This window comes from Heterodontus francisci, chromosome 35 (genome assembly GCF_036365525.1).
Source record: "Heterodontus francisci isolate sHetFra1 chromosome 35, sHetFra1.hap1, whole genome shotgun sequence".
Classification (NCBI taxonomy): Eukaryota; Metazoa; Chordata; class Chondrichthyes; order Heterodontiformes; family Heterodontidae; genus Heterodontus; species Heterodontus francisci.
Genome location: NC_090405.1, coordinates 23051726 through 23060814, shown reverse-complemented (window position 1 = coordinate 23060814; position 9089 = coordinate 23051726). Strand labels below are relative to the sequence as shown.

Below are 9089 nucleotides of genomic sequence, written 5' to 3'. Positions count from 1 at the left end.
GCTGATAGTTTTGGAAGTGAGCAGATTTCCTTTGCTTGATTCTACAACATGGAACTCAGTCTGACATGTGGACCCATGGGAGGATTTGAATGTCACCCCTGCGTTGGAGTTGCATCCATCCAATAAGAGAGCGAGTAGAAGTGACAGTTCTGTCAGTCGAACATGAGACTGTTAATGGCAGGGTTGTGAGTTTGAGTGCCATTCTGTTTTTCCCTTTTTTAAGGCTTCTTGAGCAGAGAGTACAGGGAGTGTTTGAAATGAGCAAATCTCGCTTTGATTCAGGACTCTTACCTCTCTGCAGCATCTCACTATGAAAGATTGAATTTGATCTCATTTCATTCTCAGCTCAGGGTCTGTGCGGCTCATTGGCACTTCTGGCTGTCTCCCGCTTCACAATCCATCAGTACTGAGAAAGCAATGGGGAATATTACTCACATGTTGTGTTCTTTAATTTTTTGGAAAACTTGAATGTATGTATTTTCTTCCAAAATAAGGACACCAAGCCACTATTAATGTCGGGCTGAAATAGCTCAGTAGGGAGAGCGTTAGACTGAAGATTTAAAGGTCCCTGGTTCAATCCCGGGTTTCAGCAATTGCGCTTCCTTATGCGTCCCTTGCCTTGGCTCTGATTTTCCAGTTGCACAATTTACTTTGAAATTATTTACCAAACACCAGTGGATTGAATTTGAGAAACAACACAGAGTCATTTGCAGCACAGAAGGTGGTCGTTTGGCCTATCACGTCCATGCTGGCTCTCCCTGGAGCAATCTAGTCAGTTCCACTCACCAGCTCGATCCCTTTCCTCCTGCAAGTTTCTTTCCTTCAAGTATCCATCCAATTTCCTTTTCAAATCATTGATTGTCTCTGCTTCCAGCACACTCGTGGGCCAAGTCATTACTACCCACAACATAAAAAAGTTCCACCTCATCAAGGATGGGAAATACTTATATCTTCTATATTTAGCTTATTCTCTATTTCTATGAGAATAGACTGACAGTCAACATGAAAGGAAACCCAAAAATCTTCGAGCAGCATGTAAATGATAAGTGGGTAGTAAGAGGTTGAGTCGGGCCTATTAGGGACAAAAAGGATAATATAAGCTTAGAGGTGCAGGGCAATGTTAATCTACTTAATGAGTACTTTGCATCAGTGATCACTGAGGAAGTGGAATTTGACAAAATATCAGTAGAAATGAAGAAAGTAGAGTCAATGGAGAGAGTACAAATTAGGAGAGGGAGGTACTAAAAAGGCTGGCTGTGCTTCGGGTAGATAAATCACCTGGTCCGGATGGCTCACATCCCAGGTTGCGAAAGGAAATGCGGATGCAGATAACGGAAGGGTTCAGTATAATCTTCCAATCTTCCCTGGATACGGGGGAGGTGCCAGAGGATAAACAGTGGCAAATGCGACACCCTTATTCAAGAAAGGGTGTAAGGACAGTCTGGGTAACTACAGGCTAGTTAGATTAACAGCAGCGGTGGGTAAGGTTTTAGAAAGAATAATCAGGGTAAAAAATCAACAGTCACTTGGAGAGGTTCGAGTTAATTAAGGAGAGTGAGCATGGATTTATAAATGGGAGTTCATGCTTGACTAATCTAACTGCATTTTCTGATGAACTAACAGAGCAGGTTGATGAAGGGAATGCAGTGGATGTTGTTTATATGGATTTTAAGGAAGCGTTTGACAAGGTACCACATAAAAGGGCGGTTAACAAAATTGAGGTTCGTGGTATAGGAGGGTCAGTGTCCAATTGGATAGAAAATTGGTTTAAGGACAGAAAACAGGGAGTCTTATGAAATGGTTCTTTGTCAGACTGGAGGATAGTCGACAGAGGTGTTCCCCAAGGGTCAGTGCTAGAACCACTGCTTTTTTTGCTCAAGATAAATGACTTTGATCTTGGAATACAGAGTAGAATCTCAAAATATCCCGATGACAACAAACTTGGAGGAGTGGCAAACAGTGAGGATGATATGAACTGCCTGCAACAGGACAATGATAGGCTAGCAGAATGGGCAGACAGGTGGCAGATGGAATTTAATAGTGATAAGTGTGAGGTGATGTATTTTGGCAGAAGGAATAAGGAGAGGCAATATATACTTAATGGCACAGCTCTAAAGAGTGTGCTGGAATAGAGGGACTTGGGGTTCATGTGCATCAATCTTTGAAGGTGGCAAGACATATTGCGAGAGTGGTTCGCAAAGCATATGGGATCTTGGGCTTTATAAATAGAGGCATTGAGTACAAAGCCGGGAAGTTATGCTGAACCATTATAAAGCTCTGATTAGGCCCCAATTGGAGTGTTGCTTCCAGTTTTGCTTACCACACTTAAGAAGGAATGTGAGGGTCCTTGAGAGGATGCAGAGGAAATTCACCAGAATGGATCCAGGGATGGAGGATTTTAGTTACAAGGTTAGGTTGGAAAAGCTAGGGTTGTTCTGACTGTATCAAACGAGAGTGAGGGAGGAATTGATGGATGTGTTTTAGGCTATGACAGTTTTAAATAAGTTGGCAAGGAAACATTGTTCCCGTTAACTATTGGTACAAGGACTAGGGGACACAGATTGAAGGTTTTGGACAGGAGGTACAGGGGGAATGTGCGGAAGAACTTTTTTACACAGTGATTGGTGATGATCTGTAACTCGCTGCCCACGAGGGCGGTGGAAATGGAGACAATCGAGGATTACAAAAGGAATTTGAATGGGCACTTGAAGGAAATAATTTTACAGGGCTATGGGGATTGAGCAGACAAGTAATAACTCGTCTCCACTCCTAGTATTTCTAAATCCCACACATTCAATATAATGTGAACAATTATTTCCTGTTGTGTCTCTCTCAGATTTGTAAACTTCACTGTATTGGAGTGAAGTGACATCTACTGGCAAGAAACAAGAACTGCCGTGATGAGATCAGCCATGATTGTATTGAATGGCAGAGCAGGCTCGAGGGGCTGAATTGCCGACTCCTGCTTCTAGTTCTTATGTTCATAGAATCACACAGCACAGAAGGAGGCCATTCGGCCCCATTGTGCCTCTGCTGACTCTCTGACAAAAAGATGCAATTAGTCCAACCCCCTGCCTATTTCCCCATAATCCTGGAGAATTTCACTTTGAAATATTTGTCCAATTCCTTTATGAAAGTTATAATTGAATCTGTTTCCACCACCCTGTCAGACAATTCATTCCAAATCCGAATCAGTTACTGGGTTAAAAGATCTCTCCTCACCTCCCCTTGACATTTTTGGCCAATTATTTTAAATCTGTGTCCTCTGGTTACTGACCCCCAGGACATTGGAAACAGTTTCTCCCTCTCTACCGTATGAAAATCCTTCATGATTCTGAACACCTCTATTAAATCTTGCCTGAACCTTCTCTACTCTGAAGAGAACAATCCCAGCTTCACCAGCCTGTCCAGAGAACTGACACCCCTCATCTCTGGGATCATTCTAGTAAATCTCCTCTGAACTGTCTCAGAAGCTTTGATGTCCTTTCTAAAGCCTGGTGCCCAGAACTGGACACATTACTCGAGCTGAGATCGAGCCAGCGACGCCCACATCCCACGAACGAATAAAAAAACGCTCCCTAACCAGTCCCCAATTCTTAAGCATTTATAGACGCTCCCTGCCCAGTCCCCAAATCTTATTCATTTAGAAACGCTCCCCGCCCAGTCTCCAATTCTTATCGATTTGCAGACGCTTCCTGACCAGTACCCAAATCTTATTCATTTAGAGACGCTCCCTGCCCAGTCCCCAATTCTTATCCATTTACAGACGCTCCCTGACCAGTGCTCAAATTTTATTCATTTAGAGACGCTCCCTGCCCAGTCCCTAATTCTTATCCATCTGCAGACACTCCCTGACCAGTACCCAAATCTTATTCATTTAGAGACACTCCCTGACCAGTACCCAAATTTTATTCATTTAGAGACGCTCCCTGCCCAGTCCCCAATTCTTATCCATTTACAGACGCTCCCTGACCAGTATCCAAATGTTATTCATTTGGAGACGCTCCCTGCCCAGTTCCCAATTCTTATCCATCTCCAGACGCTCCCTGCCCAGACCCCAATTCTTATCCATTTATAGACGCTCCCTGACCAGTACCCAAATTTTATTCATTTAGAGACGCTCCCTGCCCAGTCCCCAATTCTTATCCATTTACAGACGCTCCCTGACCAGTACCCAAATTTTATTCATTTAGAGACGCTCCCTGCCCAGTCTCCAATTCTTATCCATCTCCAGACGCTCCCTGACCAGTACTCAAATTTTATTCATTTAGAGACGCTCCCTGCCCAGTCTCCAATTCTTATCCATTTACAGACGCTCCCTGACCAGTACCCAAATTTTATTCATTTAGAGACGCTCCCTGCCCAGTTCCCAATTCTTATCCATCTCCAGACGCTCCCTGCCCAGACCCCAATTCTTATCCATTTATAGACGCTCCCTGACCAGTACCCAAATTTTATTCATTTAGAGACGCTCCCTGCCCAGTTCCCAATTCTTATCCATCTCCAGACGCTCCCTGCCCAGACCCCAATTCTTATCCATTTATAGACGCTCCCTGACCAGTACCCAAATTTTATTCATTTAGAGACGCTCCCTGCCCAGTTCCCAATTCTGATCCATCTCCAGACGCTCCCTGCCCAGACCCCAATTCTTATCCATTTATAGACGCTCCCTGCCCAGACCCCAATTCTTATCCATTTATGGACGCCGTTTCGGGAAGCCTCACCGGGAAAAGCTTCACCGTCGCCATCCGCAGGGATACAGATGGGATTGTTCCATGTTATTGTGGCCCGGAGGCCCTGCTCCAGCTGTGTGAGCCCGCAAAGGGCGCGGTCTTCTCGCACTTTGTGAATATCCTGCTCCAACTCCGAACCCGCAGCTCCAGCTGCTGACAGAGCTGTCTCTACTGCGCCTGCGCGCCCCGCTCCTGTGACAGATTGGACGGATTCTAGGCCGCTGAGCATTCTGGGTCCCACACCTGTCATTAATGCTATTCTTTCAGCTGATAGGTTTTATTACGTACATTTCATGTCCTGGTATCGTCGTGAGTGTTTTCTTTTGTACCTGTCAATGCCTGGGAGGATAGAGTCAGCTTCACTTTGTAGCCATGAGTTTCTGGTGTGAGAAAGTGGTGTTTAACTCAGTATATTTCAGTTTTTGGTCTGTGACTGTGGGTATTATTCAGTACCTGTTTGTTTCTGCTATTGCTCTGTGAGTTTCACCACATATCTTTCAACAACTTGTATGTGAGCATCAGCTTTTGTCTATATCTATCAGTTTCTGAGAAGTGAGAAAGGGTTTGATTCTATCCCTATCAGTTTCTGTTACATGCATGTGTCTTTAATCTGCACCTCCTCTGAGTGTGTCTTCTTCTCTGTACTTGTAGGTGAGTATGTGTTTTGCTTTGTATCTCTCAGTCTTTGAAGTGTGAGCCTGGGTTTGTCCCTAATTTCCTTTTTACCTTGCAGTTGGGATATGAAAGAAAGATTTTTACACGTTACCTGCCAACTGCTGCAAAGTGACTGTGGGTTTTACACTGTAACTGTCAATTTCTTGTCTGGTAATGCGAAGCTTACTGTGCACCTGTCAGTTTCTCGTCTAGGACTGATTGGTTTTACTCTGTCCCTAGCATTCGCTGGTCTGTTAGTGTGGGGTTTACATTGTACCTGTCAGTTTCTTGTATGTGAGTGTTGATTTCACTCTGAAAAGAATCATAGATCATAGAATAGTTACAGAACAAAAGGAAGCCATTCAGTTCATTGTGCTTGTGCTGCTTCTCTGCACGAGCAACTCAGCTCATGCCAGAGACTCATGAAAACATGCACTTTGTTTCACTTCAGATAATTATCTTTTACCATTTTGAAAGTCATGGTTGAATCAGCCTCCATCACACTCTCAAACAGTGCATATCAGATCTTAACCACTCGCTGTGCAAAATAAGTTTTTCCTCATGTTGCCTTTGGTTCTTTTGCCATTCACCTTAAATCGGTGTCCTCTGGTTACAGAGCCTTGAATAATATTCCCCATTGCTTTCTCAGCACTGATGGATTGTGAAGCAGGAGACAGCCAGAAGTCCCACTGAGCCGCACTGATCCCGAGCTGGGAATGAAATGAGATGAAGTTCAATCGTTCACAGCGAGATGCTGCAGAGAGATAAGAGTCCCGAATCAAAGTGAGACTTTCTCATAGTTTTGCTGAATTTCATTTCAAACACTCCTTGTACTCTCTGCTCATGAAGCCTTAAAAAAGGGGGAAAAAAATGGCACTCCAACTCACCACCCTGAAATCAAAAGTTTAATGTTCGACTGACTGAACTGTCACTTCTACTCGGTCTCTTATTGGATGGATGCAACTGTATTCTTCAACGCAGGGGTGGCATTCAAATCCTCCCATGGGTCCACATGTCAGACTGAGTTCCATGTTGTAGACTCAAGCAAAGGAAATCTGCTCAGTTCCAAAACTATCAGTGAGTTGAAGCTCATTACGATCATCATCAGAGGTCAGAACTACCTGGTGAAAGAAAACACCCTGAAGAAGGATCCACAATTATTCAAAGGCATCAACAAAGTGAAAAACAAGAAAATCAATGAGCCAATGCAAGCCAAACAACAGAAATGGGAAAGGTTTCCTTTCCATACCAGAACCCAGTTCTGTTGTTTTTTGGAGCCAGGCTTCAGTTAAAGTTACAACTTTATATTCCTACTTGGCTCTCTGTACATTTCATTCATTCCAATTTTGTCGACAAGCTCTTTGAATCCAGCCCTCTGGTCCTCAAGCAGGCTCCATATGGAAATCAATTCCGCCTTCTGTAAGGCTGAAACCAATCGACGACCTTAAACTAAAAACACCAACAAAGAAGGGCTTGTCCAGGATTTGAACCCAGGATCTCTCACACATTAATTAATCACTTACCCTAAGCAAGAATCATACCCCGAGATCAACATGCCACTGATATCAGAACTTCCTTTTAGCTCCTGTGGAATTTCACTGGCAGCCAAAGCCAATCATCCATTTTTTTTCAGATCAAAGCAACATCCTGCAAATTCTGAAATAAAAACAGAAAGTGCTGGAAATGTTCAGAAACTCTGGCAGCATCTGTGGAGAGAGAAACAGAGTTAACCTTTCAGGGCGTTTCCCTTTTGTTTGAGCCATCCTTTCACACTGCTTCTGTCCACCCAATCTCACTTTCTATTCTATCTAGATTCCACCCACTCACCACCTAAATACATTTGTCATGAATTCCTCATATCTTTTAATAATGACAATTTTATATTTCTGGCCTTTGCTTTGGACTCCACCACAAGTGGTATCATGTCTCCATCAACCCAATCAAACCCATTCACTATTTCCTCACATTGCAATGTTTCTTTCACCCTGACAGACTATGGAGTATCTGCTGCTTGGTTGCAGTTCTTGCTTCCTGCCAGTAGATGTCCCCTCACTCCAGTACAGTGAAGTTTACAAATCTGAGAGCCACACAAGAAGAAAAATTGTTCACATTATAGTGAACAAGTCCCTCTATTCCTGCACACTCTTTAGAACTGTGCCATTAAGTATATATTGCCTCTCCCTATTTCTTCTGCCAAAATGCATCACCTCACACTAGTCACTATTAAATTCCATCTGCCACCTGCCTGCCCATTCTGCTAGCCTATCATTGTCTTGTTGCAGGCGGTTCATTTCATCCTCACTGTTTGCCACTTCTCCAAGTTTGGTTTTATCGGCATATTTTGAGATTCTGCTCTATATTCCAAGATCCAAGTCATTTATCTGTAGCAAAAAAAAGCAGTGGTTCCAACAGTGACCCTTGGGGTCGAGCACTGTATTCTGTACAATTTTGGTTTCCTTATTTTATATTTATTTAGAGATACAGCACTGAAACAGGCCCTTCAGCCTACCGAGTCTGTGCTGACCAAAAACCACCCATTTATACTCGCCCTGCAGTAATCCCATGTTCCCTACCACCTACCTGCACTAGGAGCAATTTACAACAGCCAATTTACCTATCACCTGCAAGTCTCTGGCTGCGGGAGGAAACCAAAGCACCCAGCAAAAACCCACATGGTCACAGGGAGAACTTGCAAACTCTGCACAGGCAGTAGCCAGAATCAAACCTCGGTTTTTGGAGCTGTGAGGTTGCGGTGCTAACCACTGTGCCGCCCATGACAATGCCACTACGCCATCACCTCCCCTTATCTAAGGAAGGATAGACTTGTCACAGAGGGAATGCAATGGAGATTCACCAGACTAATCCCCTTATGATGAGAGACTGCAGAAACTGGGCCCAAATTCTCTGGAGTTTCAAAGAATGAGAGGTGATCTCATTGAAACTTCCAAAATTCTTACAGGGTGTGACAGGGTAGATATGGATAGGATGTTTCCTCTGTCTAGTGAGTCTGGAAGAAGGGGACACAGTCTCAGAATAAGGACAGGCCATTTGAGACTGAGATGAGCAGGAATTTCTTTACTCAGAGGATGGGTAATCTGTGGAATTCTTTATCCCAGAGGGCTGTGGAGGCTCAATTACTGAACATATTCAAGACAGAAATCAATAGATTTCTAAATACTACCGGGATCAAGGGATATGGAGATAGCAGGGAAAAATGGCAAAGAGGGATATGATCAGCCACGATCTGTTTGAATGGCAGAGCAGGCTCAATGGGCTGAATGGCCTAATGCCCCTATTTCCTATGATCCTATGAATCCCAATAATGTACATCAGACGTTAGACCGAGCTATGCATTACATACCAGTTCAAAAATCCCACAGAGATTAAGACTGAAAGATACAGTATCAATTCCATTACTACAAAGTGAAGGACTTGGAGCTTGCAGACCAGCCCATGTATAAGATTGAAAGTTATGTTTTCATTCACAATCATTTTCACAGAGCTAAATATTGAATACCAATCCACAACTTGTACAGGACTACCAAATAAAACCTACAACTGTGAAATACAGTTAATCCATATTTTAAATTAAACACAACGCAAACAAATATTGATGCATCAAGAGAGAAGGAAACAGTGAGATCAGAGTGGAGCATAAAGAGCCCGGGGTGGGGAGAGAGAGAGAGTAAGCAAGGGTTCACT

At 43.5% G+C, this 9089-nt stretch overlaps 1 non-coding gene across 1 annotated transcript; it reads left to right on the top strand.

Moving 5' to 3' along the window:
- The first annotated feature begins 519 nt into the window (after positions 1-519).
- trnaf-gaa (transfer RNA phenylalanine (anticodon GAA)) lies at positions 520-592 on the top strand. Its single transcript has one exon. It is a non-coding gene; the product is annotated as a tRNA-Phe (tRNA).
- Positions 593-9089: the final 8497 nt, after the last annotated feature.